Raw genomic sequence first — 13,703 nt, 5'->3', positions numbered from 1 at the left:
GGTACACACATGTAAATACCCCCCCATCATTACATTCTTGCTGTTTCCCTCTTACCAGCTACAGTCACGCTACACTGGTGTTCTTATTTTTTTTATAACAATGATGCTGGAGGTGTGGCTCAACTGGCAGAGTGCCTCCCTTGAAAGTGCAAAGCCCTATTAAACCTCAGTACCACCAAAAAAAAAAAAAATGGTGTCCTTATTTTTTCTAACAATGACACCCACCTTCCCACCTGTGTCGATAGCACATGCAGAGTGGGTTTCAATAGCTTCATCTAAAACAAAATGAAAAAATTGGATCAGATCATCTTTAAAATTCCATCCACAGAAGTTTTATGATTTTTATCAACAAATAATAAAGACAAAGAAATCCCAAGGCTAATAGTGGGACAACACTGTGAGCTATAATCAATAGCAGAGAAGAGTTCAGCATTTCCATAATTCTTCATCATTGGCTCTGGAAATCAACATCAGATGTGATGATGTTGATTATTACCGTGAGAACTGAAAGGTTAGTCATCTTCTAATAGGGAGTAGTATTTAACTATTTAAATATTATGGCCATAAATACTGTATTAGAATAAGAAGTGAAATCATCCTATTAAAATGCTAAGAGAAAGTAGGAGAAAAGCTTTGTATAAATCCTATTTAACAAATGAAAATGTAAAAATAATTATGAGGAAAGTCATCAACCTGACAAGAATAATTGTACTAATATCACGGGATGAAGAGTGATTAATTTTCCTTCTTTTCTAAATTTTCTACTGTGTGGGTATTTTAACCTGTTATAACAAAAATGGGAGTATGATGTTGTTTAATCTCTTAAATTTTTAAACTTAAGAGGCTGATCTCCAACTAGAAAGTATATGTTATGTTCCTTCAATTACTGGGTCCATACACTACAGTCATATTAGGAACAGTGTTCTTTGAATAAGAACATGGCAATAAAGGGTTAACAGGAAATTTACCCACATTGATGTGAGCTAGTCATGCAGTCAGCTCAGTTAGTAGCCAGGAGCCCAAACAGATGGACTCTAGGTATTTTCTTATCTCATAGTTAGGGACATAACCACTGATTTGAATTGCTGGACCTGCTCAGAAGCCCTGAGAGGGACTCTAAATTGTTCCTGCCCTCAGTGATACCAAGATGCAATTCTAAGTAAAGGGATGATAACATCCCTTGCGTTATCATTGCATTATCATTGAAGAATATTCACTGAGCATCCCAAACTGCAGTTGAGGCTTTGCAGTAATTATTAAGCCAAGACTTTGGAGATAGGAATGTAAAATCCAAACTTCTAGATTCAGAGCCCTACATTCTTGACTTTGGAGAGATTGCTCACAGCCATGAGTCTCAATGTTCTTATCCACAAAATGGGCAAAGTAAGATCTCAGCCATTACAGGGAAAAGAAGAAAGGAGTTACAGGAAGAAAAATGCATTCCACCTTCTGAGATGTTATGACCATTAAACATTGTAACAAATTAGTATAAGGCATGGTTCAAATCGCAAACTCAAAACTCCAGTCCTTTATTTATTCAGCAAGTGCCAACTGAATACTTAAGGTGAGCCAAGGCTGTGCAAGGTGATGTGGATACAACAGTGAACAAGGCTTCATTCTCCTGTTCCACAGAAATGTCCAAGTTGGTAGAAGATTACTCGAAATTAATGACTGCTGTCATATAGGAGGCTGTGCACTGGGTGAGCAGAAAGCACAGTGCTATAGAAGCACAAAGGGGATGGGGAGGGGGAAGGTAGATAAATAACCCCTAACTACAGTACAAAGAGTTCTTCATAAGAGCAGTAACCTGAGTTGTTTATTAAATACCGAGACTATTGAGAAGTTTTCAAAACTTTTGATTTGCATTATGTATTGTGATTAACATTCCTGTTTTAAAATAAATGAGACAACAGAGTGGATGAGTAACTTTCCTAGAATTGTATTGCTGGTAATCACTGGAACCAAGGTTCAAAGTGGGGAAGTCTGGCTTCCAGCCCCCATCTAACTGCTATGTACAGCCTGTGCTGGCTGTTGTGCTGGTTAAGTGAGGCAACACATGTAAGGTGTATAGAGAATTGCCCAACATATAGTAAATACTCAATAATTGTTGGCTAGTGTTAGTAATAATAGAAGTGATGGCAGCAGTAAAAGTAATAGCAAAAGTAGTCATGGGTCGTAATAGTAGGAAGAGCAGTAATAGTGGTAGTGTGGAAGTAATAACAGTAGTAGCAAAATGTAAAACAGCCAACAAATGCTTGCAGTTATTATTAGTCTAGGCTTAGAATCAACCTAAGGAAGGGAAACTGTGTCCTGGTTCTTCTATGCTATATGGTCCTTATTCTCAAGAAATCTGTATTTTTGATACAGGAAAAAGACCCACATACATGAAACAGCTGATGATTTTAATAACAAAAAAAAAAAACTCCTCAAGTTTCAAATTGAATTGTTGAATTTCCAAGAACAAGGGAGAATGATGGAGGGGTGAATCTAACTAAGATATATTGTAAGAACATATGTAAATGTCCCAATGTATCCTCCCCCACCACTATTGTATACTATCGCATACTATTGCATCTTTAGGATTAGCACAGAAGGCACATCCTTCTGTCGAGCATCCTTGAAGTACACAAGGCACTGCACAGGACACTACTAAAATGCCAGGTCAGACTCCCCTTACAACTGCTCCATGAAGCAGAGACCATACTGTCCCCATTCCAAATATGAGAATATGAAGGTTCAGAGAAGACAACCCTTTGCTTTAAGCTGGTACATCTCTAGTAAGTCACAAAGCCAGGATTTTATCCTAGAACCACGAGCCCTATTAAGCTGGCTGCTGGAAGATGGGTGAAATGCAATCTGGGCCAAAGATAGATTGGACTCAAAAGGAAAGAAGAAAAAGCAGCAAGTGCTGAGAAAGTTGCTGCTAGAGCAGGAGTAGGTGGAGGTGGTTGTGCTGGACTGAGGGCAGGGAGGAACAGGCCAGCTGTGAGACTCAAACCTGGCCCTGCCCCCCCCACAACTCCCCACCCAAGAAAAACCACACAGCAGAGACACACGTGTCTAGAGTGGCTTGTTTCAAAGTTGCATTTTGTTTCTGTCATATATACTAATGTGTGCAAGAACAAGACCAGGATATTATATTTTAAATTTTTTATTTCTTCTAAAATGTACCCAAAGTAATAGAACTTGTTAAAAATGCTTTTTAGGTTTGGGACAACAATTAGAACCATATTCGTATACCTATGACTCCATCCATAATCAAAATCCTGATCCTGCTGAAGCAGGTTTAGAAAACTCAGAATATCAGTCACTCATTGAATCAACAAACTGTTAATGAGTACTCACTCCACAGTAGGTCATGCTCAGCACTGCAGACGCTACAGCAAACAAGAAGACAATCTTTACTCTCCTGGAATTCACATTGCAGATGGGCAATAATTGAGACAAAAATGAAATTCAGTTAAGATAGAGAGCACCTGTTTGGACAAATATAAAATGGAGAAATATGAAGGGGAGGTATTCAGATTAAGAGTCTTTACTAGGTTGACCCTGAGAAATATTGTCAGAGGTTTGAACAGAGAGTTATTAGTAAAAAGGATCCCACAGTATGAAGATCTAAGACAGATAGTGCAAAGACCCCAACAGAGGTGAGTACTTGGGGTGTTTAAAAAAAACAGGCTGGATCACAGTATGTTGGGGAGAAAGTAGGAGGTGTAGTCAGAGGCCAGATCGGGCTCTTGTGAGCGCCACGTAAGAAGCTTAGATTTTACCTTAAGAACAACTAAAGCCATTTGGGGATAGTGAGCAGGTCAGGGGAGGAACTTATTATCTTTGAGAAATTATCTACACAGCAGCTATGTAAACAGTGGACTTTAGGGGACAAAGGAAGGTGACAAACAAGTTAAGAAGGTATGAGAGTGACCCAGGTGGGTAAGAAGAGGGTGGGGACTAGGATGGCTTGGGTTTTATTTGAAGCAAAGCAGAGAGATCTGGAAAATGTTCCAAGTTAGAATTAAAAGACCTCACTTACAGAGTGGATATGGTTAATCAGAGAATGTGTCAAATCTAGAAAAAAATCACTGGAACTTGGCTGAAAGAGCTTGACGTATGGTGGTGACAATCAATGAAATGTGGCAGTCTGGTGATGAGCAAGGTTCTGGGGTGTTGGGAAGGGAGTTCAGGGCTTCTGACTGGACATAACAGGTTATAGAGATGGCTATGAGACAGGTAGAGAAGTGTTAGGCAGGTATTTAAAAACAGAGCTCAAAGTTCAGAGGAGAGGACAGGGCTGGAGATTGAGATTTTGATTTTTTTTTTGTTTACCATGTACATTGCAAGTCAATCATGTGATGAAAGAGAGAAAGGGAAACTAGGTTTGAATGGACACTGGGAATGTCAGTCTCCTCACTTACAAAATAGAGATAATAACAGACACAACTTTCCAAGCTATCTGACCCCAAATCCTTAGTCCATTCCAACACCATATCACAGTCCCATTAATATCAATTTCACAAATTGTAGTGTTTTTCAAGGGATAGATCCACTTCACCTATAGGCACAGTAAAACCCTACAGTCCCATGGTCTCCACCCACTCTGCTTTCTTTCTCCTGATGCCCCTTTACCACCTCCATGTCCATGTTTTTTCTCAGAATACAAACATGTACAACATACTTGAGTTATTTTCCATGGGCTGCTGAATCCTAAATCCTCCCTAACCCCAGAGAGAGCTGGCTTCCATGGATCCAGCCACATTACACAATTTCAAGAAAAGTGGCAGCCAATTCCCTTTGGCTGGAACATATAGTTAGCCCTGGTCAGTGCCCAGTGGATGAAAGGCAGGAAAAGGAGTCCCCGGTCAATGGGGTGCTTGAGGATACCCATGTACACACTCTACTTTTTCTCCCTCAGTCTCGCCCCCCCAAAAAGAAGGAGAACCTGCAGCAATAATAGCTAGTACTGGCAAGCACTTTCATAGGCATTGTCTTATTGAATCCTTCCAGCATCCAACAAGGTTTATATTATTATAACCCTCAAGTTAAGTGAGAGAAAGCAGAGACTCATGGAGGTTAGGTTATTGCCTCAAGCCAACCAAATAAGAAGTGACAGAGTTGTAATGCAAATCTTTGTGCCCTCTGTGTACAATAGTTCATGAGATAGTGAACCCTTTTTAATCCATAGCAGAAACATCTGGAAAAAGCCTACATTTGGGAAGAGCAGTGGGTGAACAATCTGAATGAGTTCCAGTCCCAGATCTGTTATTTATGAATTATGCAACTGTAATAAGTCATTTACTTTCTCCAAACCTTCATCTTTTGCCTTGAAAATGAGCAGAATAAATTCTGTCTCTTCAGGTATATTGGAAGCAAACACTGTGATAACTGATGTAAAAATCAGTTGGTAATACTTAATAATAACATCATCATAATGGTGTTGATGATGACAGAGAGATAGACACAAAAATGTAAATTCCATAGGAGTCTCTTCTCTGATTATTAAAAATAGTGAGAATACAGCCTGAGCCTATACAATGTTCAATAAGTATTAGATAAGTAAGTAGTAAAGATTAACAAGAAAGATTTGGCAAAAGAGAATTAAATAGATTCAACCCACTTCAGACATGTGGGTTATAATAATATAAGCTTTGTTGGATTGCTGAAAGGATTAAATAAGACAATGCCTGTGAAATGCTTGCCAGTATGGATATAGGAGTGAATCACCTAAAATATACACAGAAAGTTAGGGTTAGGGTGAAGTTATAAGGCTCACTAGCAAGATGAAGATTCTATACCCAGGGTTCACCTCTACTTTTCAAAGGCTTCAAAAATCTGCCATGGCTAAAGAACTCCCTCTCCCCCTTAGTTACATAGCTATCTGCACAGTGCTCAGCACATAGTAGGTTCTTTTATCCCAAGTTATTTAAATTAATTTACAAAAAATGGGTTTACCTATGACATTTCATACTTGCATACTATGTACTTTGATCACATTCACCCCATCACCCTTTCTTGTCCCCCTCCCCTACTCCTGCTGCACCTCCAAGTAGTCCCCTTTCTGCTTCCATGTCTTTCTTTCTTTAAGATTCCACACATGAGAGAAAACATATGGTATTTATTTTTCTGGGTCTGGTTTATTTCACTTGTAGGTTCTTTCTAAAGGTGTTTTCTCATTGCCTTCTTTTTTCCTCTTTCTCAATCCCTTCTTATTTCTCTCTTCTCTTCCTCTTTCCCAACCACTTCCTTTTAATTTATTTTTAAAATTCTCTCCCACTCAGTCCCTCTCTTCTCTCATTTTCAGTCCCTCCATATTCTTCCTTCTCTTTTGTTTCTCCCTAGTTCCACCTTCATCTTTCATTCTTCCTAACCATTTTTCCAACTTGCTCAGTAGTGAGCCCTCTTGTGTTCTGGGTTCTACTCATCTCCACCCAGCAAGCTCTTTCTTTTAGTGCTGATAACTTTAGATAAGAAATTCACCCACATGACACCACAAGACTTCTTAGAAATCACAGCCATAGTCATCTTCTTGTGAAGGTGGCAGAGGTCCATTTCAATGTCTAATCTATGAATTGACTTACCCTCAAGAGTGCCCTAAAAATCATTATTTGATCAGGACCACTTATTCCATTCCACAGTCATTGAGGAGAAACTTGTCATTTCTAGGAAATGGGTGTCCATTTGTGATACTGAAAATCTTGCCTTTTTCAAGAACTTGCCATGTGGGGTTTTGTCTCACCTTGTGAACTTTGAGACTCTGAAGGTCCCTATGTACTTTTATCTTTTCACTTAATTTCCACAACAACCACATAGGTGGACCCTGTTTTTTCCCAACTTAGAAATAAAGAAATAAGCTCAAAAAACAAAAGCGAGCCATAGCTAAAGAACTGCCCCCATCCCTAGTCACCTAGCTGTCAGCACAGTAAGACATAAACAATAAGAGAGAGAAAAGGAAGGAAGGAAGGAAGAGAGGGAGGGAGTCAGTGAGTGAGTAGGGATTGAGGAAGAGGAAAAAAGAGGGAGGGGAGGGAGGGAGAAACGGAGGGAGGGAGGGAGGGTGGAAGGGTAGGAGGAAGGAAATGCTTGTCAGTGTGACTTCACTTTCATGCTATTCCATACAGTTGAATAGTCGCCACAGGGAGACTATTCACTCCCTGCCTCACCTTTCCCTAAGTCTACATCTGGGGCTCTAGTCAAAGCCTAGTTGGATACATTTAGGATATTGACAGTTGCTTTTAGGGTAATTGTTATCTTGATCAAAGTGAAAGTATGAGTCTGCTTCCTATTCTCAATCTAGACATCACCATATCTGCAATTAGTCTCTTAGTTTCACTAAAGGTTTTAGACATCTGCTCTTGTGATTTTGTTGTTTCTTTGTTTGTTTTGTTGCTGTTTTTATTGGGAGTTAGGAAGAGTTTCCAAAATCCCTCCTCTACCATGTGCAAACCAATCACCTCATTTTCAAGTTAAGTAAACAGGTCCGGAGTCAGAGTCAGACAGCTCAAGGGACAGAGCCAAACCATCTCTTGGCTCCTATTCCCAGATAATTTGGGCAATGTCCTCATTTTGTCTCTGGACAGCCAAGTATGGGAAGGAGAGCTCTCTGGTTTGATGCCTTGATGACAACTAGAATGGGAAATATGTTGAAAGGGGTTTCTTCCAAAGATTCTCACTTGGTCTCTTTCTCATCCCCAGGTGAACTCAAGTGATTTCAAAAACCTGGAAATGTAGTTGGGCCAGAAAGTTCATTCAGTAGTTTATAATCTCATTTTGTACAGAGAATCAAATTTGGTGGGGCAGGGCAGGGGGTAGTTGGACAGAGCTGTGGTATTTTTTAGTCAATTTACATTTATTAGGATCCACCTACAGGTAAAGTTGATTCATTCATTCAGTCATTCAATTTAACTTGTGTCCCTTTCATATGGCAGAGACAGTGATGTGTAGATGTTATAGAACACAAGCTTTAGAGTCAGGTAGGGTGGACTGGGCTCCTGAATGCATCTTACTAGCAGTTTAACTTTTTTTTTTAGCAAGCCCTCTATAATTTATGACCTTTACTGTTCTCGGCATTAAAATGGGAGCAACAATTACTACATAATTTTTAAATGAAATAGAACAGGTTAATAATCTACATGGCAATTTGCACAGTAATGTCCAATAATTATTATATTAATAACAATAATAAATGCTAGGTTATGATAGGATGAAAATATTCTATAAGTAGGCTGTCTCCTGTCTCAGTGAGGAAAACATCTGAGAAATTTTTGTTTTACATCAGAAACTCTTATTTGTCAGCAGATTGGCAGTGTGATGGCATGTGTGTCTCATTTGAGCCAACACACACCGACACAGATGGGTTTCACTCTTGAATCTGCTTAGTCTTGTAATTTTCCTCTTACTCATCAAAAAGAGTTCTGACTTGGCCATCCTATTTCCAGTAAATCATTCAAAATAATGACATTTTAGGACATAATTTGCGTTTTCATCGCCTTTTGTTCTAATACCCAATTATAACTGACTCTTCACTGGAGTAGATCCTTTGATACACTTTGGTTAGTAAATTTACATTATGTGTAAGAAAGATTGCCTTTCCCAATCCAATTAGTCAATGGTGAAAACACAGTGAAGTCAGAGCTGTGCTCCTAGATGTTTAAAACTAGATCTAGGGAGTAGGGATGAGGAGAGGGCTGATGAGTTGTACATTCGAGTTTTGTAGTGAAAATACTCCTATCATGGCCAACTTCAAACTACCAAAATGATGTCACTAAACAAACAAGGTCATGATCATATAGTATTTCCACTACAGAAATGTGATGAGTGGAAGTAAACTCAAGATGATAGACAATAGTTAAACATAATAAAATGACAAGGAAGTATTGTGTTTGTTAACTCTGTTTTTCATTTAATTTAGTTATTTTAAGTTTATATACTTTAATTTTAATAATGTCTATGCTTAACAGTGGGATTGTAAAAGTCCTACAAATTTAACAATCAGCTCTTCCCAGCCCACATGTGACAGCCTTGGGATACACCTGGGTGAAATAAGGAATTCAGAATCAAAATCAAACTGCCACAAACTGCTATATGATGAGAGGCCACCTAATTTACTTTTGGAAGGAAGTTTCCTCACATGGTAAATTGGGTCAGCATCCCTGCTTTTCAGAGTCTGAGAGGATTAGAGGGAAAGCATGTATAGCCCATTGCACATAATAGGTCCTCAGTAATGGTGGCCATTGCTATTGTCCCTGGGGTGTACTAGAAATTTAGATTCAAAAGAAAAAAATGTGAGATCCTACCTAAAAAAAAATAAAACACTAAAGCAAAAAGTGCTGGGGACATTGCTTCAGTGGTGGAGTACTTGCTTAGCAAGTACAAGGCCCTGATTTCAAACTCCAGTACCACCAAAAAATAAATAATATTAAGAAAATGAAATGAAAACTAAATAAAAAAGCCTCCTCTTACAGGAATACAATGAAGTTTGGAAAACAGGGAAGTAAATGTGGATATTAGGCAACCACATTTAGGGTCCATCAAGGGTAAAGGACAGGATCTTCCCAGTAAAAGGTGTTCAAGATGGTAAGCCCAGATTAGTTCTGATGTCATGGATGGCCTCCACCCCTTCCTTATGTGATTCTTCAGTGGAGCTGGCCCCTTAGAAAATGAGTATTATTCCAAACGAGACAACACAGGACCAATACAGAAAAATCCAAGGACACACATACATACAATTTATGCAAAGATACGCAAAGAAACAAAGAGGAATTAGATAAGTTCTGTACAGATTGGTTCTTTAAATGGGAACCTGATTATGTCACTCTTCTGCTAAAAATTATTCAATGGATTCCCATTCCTTCTCTTAATATTTGTTACATAACTTGTAAGAGAGAGAAGGCCACCTCACCTCCTCACACTCCAGCCTTCCTCCCTGTATTCCATCCACACTGGCCTGAACTCAGTTTCTGTATCTCTCCTTGCTCTCCCCCATTCCAAGGCCCTTGTGTCTGCAGTCCCTTCTGCCTGCAATATGCTTGAACACTTCAGATCTCAGCTGACTCATTCCTTCCTCAGAGATACCGTTCCTAACCCCACACTATAAGAAGACCAGGACATCAAATTACATACTACCATATCCTCTAACTTTCCTTCATGGCATTGACCACAAGGTAACTTCCTGGGTAATTATTTGATTAGCATCTAAATACCTGCCTGGTCTGGAAATTCCCTAAGAGGAAAGAGTCTGCTGACTTTGCTCATCTTATACTCTCAGTAACTGCAACAGACCTTAATGCCTGATATGCATTCCAGAGATATTTGCCCAATTAATAAATAAGGAATTAACTGGTGGTGTACATCTGCAATCCCAGAGCTAAGGATGGTGAGATAAGAGGATCATGAAGTTGAGGCCAGTCTGGGCCATATAGTGAGACTTTACCTCAAAAAAAAAACAAAACCAAAAACAAATATTATTCTTTTTTAGGTCTAGATTCCACATATGAGAGAAAATAGGCTATATTTGTCTTTGTGAGCTTGGCTTATCTCACTTAACGCGATGATCTCCAGTTCCGTTCATTCTCCCACAAAGGAGGGACATGGGAGAGAGTGATGGAGAAGGGAAGGAATATTATAGAAGCAAATTGTATACATTTATGAAAATAGCACAATGAAATACACCAAAAATTTTCTTAAAAGGAGGGGAGAAAAGGGAGGGTGGTTAAGATAGAATAATATAGATGGGATAAATTTGATCAAAGTACATTATATACATGTTGTAAATATCACAATGAAATGTTTGCACAGTTAATTTATGCTAATAAAAACAAATATATAGTTACAGATGAATAAATGAATGTGTTAACTATAACTAATTATTTACTTATAATTTTATCCATTCAACTGGATATGCTAAACCTCCATTTTGCTCCATATTTCATGCTAGATCCAGAGAGCACTAAACTGAGAAGTCTCAGTCCCTGGCTTGGAGTCCAAAGTCTAGAAGACATGAAACAAAGCATTAAAATACACTCTGACTGCATGGAATGAACTTGGATTGTGATTGAAGAAGTTAAAACAAGTAGCCCCAGAAAATAGTCACTCAGTCACTTTAAGACTTTCTCCATGAATCTATGTCCTGGAAATGACTCCGCTCTTTCATTCAAGGTCTATCTATCATGTGTACCCATAGTCAATATCCAAAACTCCTCTTAAAAAGAGAAGACCAAATTTATTTATGTTATTTTCGTGTTTCTTGAGAGTCTTTCTAGGTAAATGGACTTTAGAATTTCATTTTAATTGTGATAGAAATAGAAGGAGCATCAAAATTAAGAGTGCAAATGATTTGGATTTTTTTTGTTATTGGAATCCTCTTCCCAAAGCCACATTTTTACCTGATCTTGAGAGTCTTCAGTGTGTGTAACTTTTACAATTAGCATATGCCCATCATCTTAACTGAGGAACTTTCTGATAAATATTAACACCTCCCATTAGCACAATGAGAAAGCCCAACCTGTTTGGATGAAAAAAATTAAGATCCAGAACATCTCAAGGAATTGTTGACATTCACACAGGTAGGAAGTAACCTGCCTACTCCTATAGTCAATCATTCAATTCCAAACTACTTTGTGAGCTCTTTCCAACTACTTCATGTTGTCTTGGTAACTAACAGACACCGTTCCCTAATCATCCTTTGGTTTGCCTAGCTTCGGTGGTTAACATAAGAGCTCAGTGACCATGAAGATAATCTGTTTTCTAGCCTACATGAATTCTAGGAAAAGACTTGGGCTTTACCTTTTTCTTTCCTAGGAAACTCCAAAGACCTTATCACTTTTTCCTTGTTGTGTATTTTTGATTGTGGCATTTTCAATTAACAAAACATATACTAAGTGCCCACTTGGAATGTTCTAGCCAGTACCATAAGAGTTAAAAGACAATGCTCAGAAATGTAATAAAGAGTTTAAACATTTTTATGTTTTTTTAGCCTAGTAATTTTACTTCTAGAACTATACCCCAGGAAAATGATCATAGATGTGTATACTAGGCATGAAGCTAAAGTGAGTTCACTGATCTTAAAGAAACTTAGAGACGACATCTATCCACTGTAATGTTTTCTTAACTATAAAATATTATGCAATCATTAATTTGATATGGCGATACTAAAAAAAAAACCCTACTGGCATCAAGTAGAGATATTGACAGTGGATTATTAATGTACAAAATCAGATTATGAAACAAGATGAACACATAAAGTAAAAACACTGGAAAAAATACTTTTCCAGCTGTTAGTAGTGGTAAATTCTAGTACTCCAATCAGGCTTCCTTCTGCTAGAGAAATGTTTCTACAAAATATGTATGTCTATGAGAATTTTTAAATTAGGAGCTCAGAAGGATTATGAAAAACATAGACGATAGAGAAGAGGCAAAACACTGAAGAAAAAAGAACCTAAGTGCATTTTTATAAACCCTATGTAAGTAAATGCACACTTTTGTCAAATACATTTGTAACTGACATGAATGTTTTTAGGAGCTATAAGATAAACAAAGCACAAAGAAGAGAAGTAATTCAGCCAGCACAAAAGCATCTTGTCAGGGCAGAGAAATATACCAGCAGGCATGGAATAACAAAGAGTGAGAGTAGAGTTTCATTCGTATATTTCAGGATACCACTGGTGGTTCACAGAACATGGCAAGGTCTATTTCTCTTTTCCCAGGTCCCTGGAACTTTGCCATCTGTCCATTCCAAGCGAAGCCCCACTCTAGAAGACAGAAATTGTTACCTGACTCTATTATTAACTCAAGCTCCAAAGTTCTGCCCCCAGATGCCAGAGATGATTAAGTGTTGGCCAGTGATGCATCCAGAGAACACAGTATAGTCCACACGGAGAAGGAATTTTTGAGTCTCTTACCTGGAGATCTCTACTGAAAGTCCTTTCAAATGACCCTCTTGTTCTCAGTTCTGGAGCAAGTCACTGTATTTTAGATGGTCATCATCTAGAGTCCAGAGTTAGTTTTGTGTGTTTCAGGCCTTTTGTGTACAAAACAGTTTAAATGACTAAGAAGGTCTCAATGAGCTATTGAGGGTTTATATTTCAATACAGCTAAGGACTGGGATAAAGATCCATTTCTCTCGCTCATTAAGGCATTAGTTCTCTGGGTTGGTGTCCCAAATATGATAGAAATTTTCACAAATGTAGAATCTAAAATGGGTGCTATTCATCAGCACTTGACCGTCTTTCTGATACTACAAAACAGGTTCTTCCTTCTGGACAGCTCCTAAAATTTGTTAATGGCATATTTGTGTCTGTACCAAGATGACAGTCTAGAAAAATTATGGGAAAGACCATAAGAGATCTTTTTATGCCACCCAGAATGGGAGATATATCATTTCTGATTACTTTCTATTGGTCAGCAGTAATCACATGACCAAACCTAAATGTAAAGGAAGCTGGGGAATATCAGCTATATGCCTAGGAAGTAAAGGAAACTGTGCCATGCTGCCACCATAGACAAATAAGCTAATGAAATGGTAATTTCCAAAGTGTGTGTGAAAGCTAGACAAATGAAATCCAGCCTCTTAAAACTGAATCTTCAGTAATGCACAAGAGTGAAGATGTAAGGTTTTCTGTCAAGGAAAATGTAATGGCCGTCACAGGCTACTTTTCCTCCTAAGAAATAAAGAGATGTATTTCAGGGGGAAATAAGAGTTTCAAATAAGAAGG

The 13,703-nt window shown here is 38.3% G+C and overlaps 1 long non-coding RNA gene across 1 annotated transcript in view; it reads right to left on the bottom strand.

Moving 5' to 3' along the window:
* The window catches only part of LOC141421737 (uncharacterized), a 30,296-nt gene extending 17,341 nt beyond the window's left edge, over positions 1-12,955 (bottom strand). Inside the window, exons 1-2 of the long non-coding RNA XR_012446437.1 lie at positions 12,891-12,955; positions 226-275 (exon numbers count right to left, since the gene is read on the bottom strand). This is a non-coding gene — a long non-coding RNA (uncharacterized lncRNA). The remainder of the gene's footprint in view (positions 1-225; positions 276-12,890) is intronic.
* Positions 12,956-13,703: the final 748 nt, after the last annotated feature.

This window comes from Castor canadensis, chromosome 3 (assembly GCF_047511655.1).
Source record: "Castor canadensis chromosome 3, mCasCan1.hap1v2, whole genome shotgun sequence".
In the NCBI taxonomy this organism is placed as follows: domain Eukaryota; kingdom Metazoa; phylum Chordata; class Mammalia; order Rodentia; family Castoridae; genus Castor; species Castor canadensis.
Note: the sequence above shows the minus strand (reverse complement) of the source record. Positions and strands in the feature narration are given on the sequence as shown.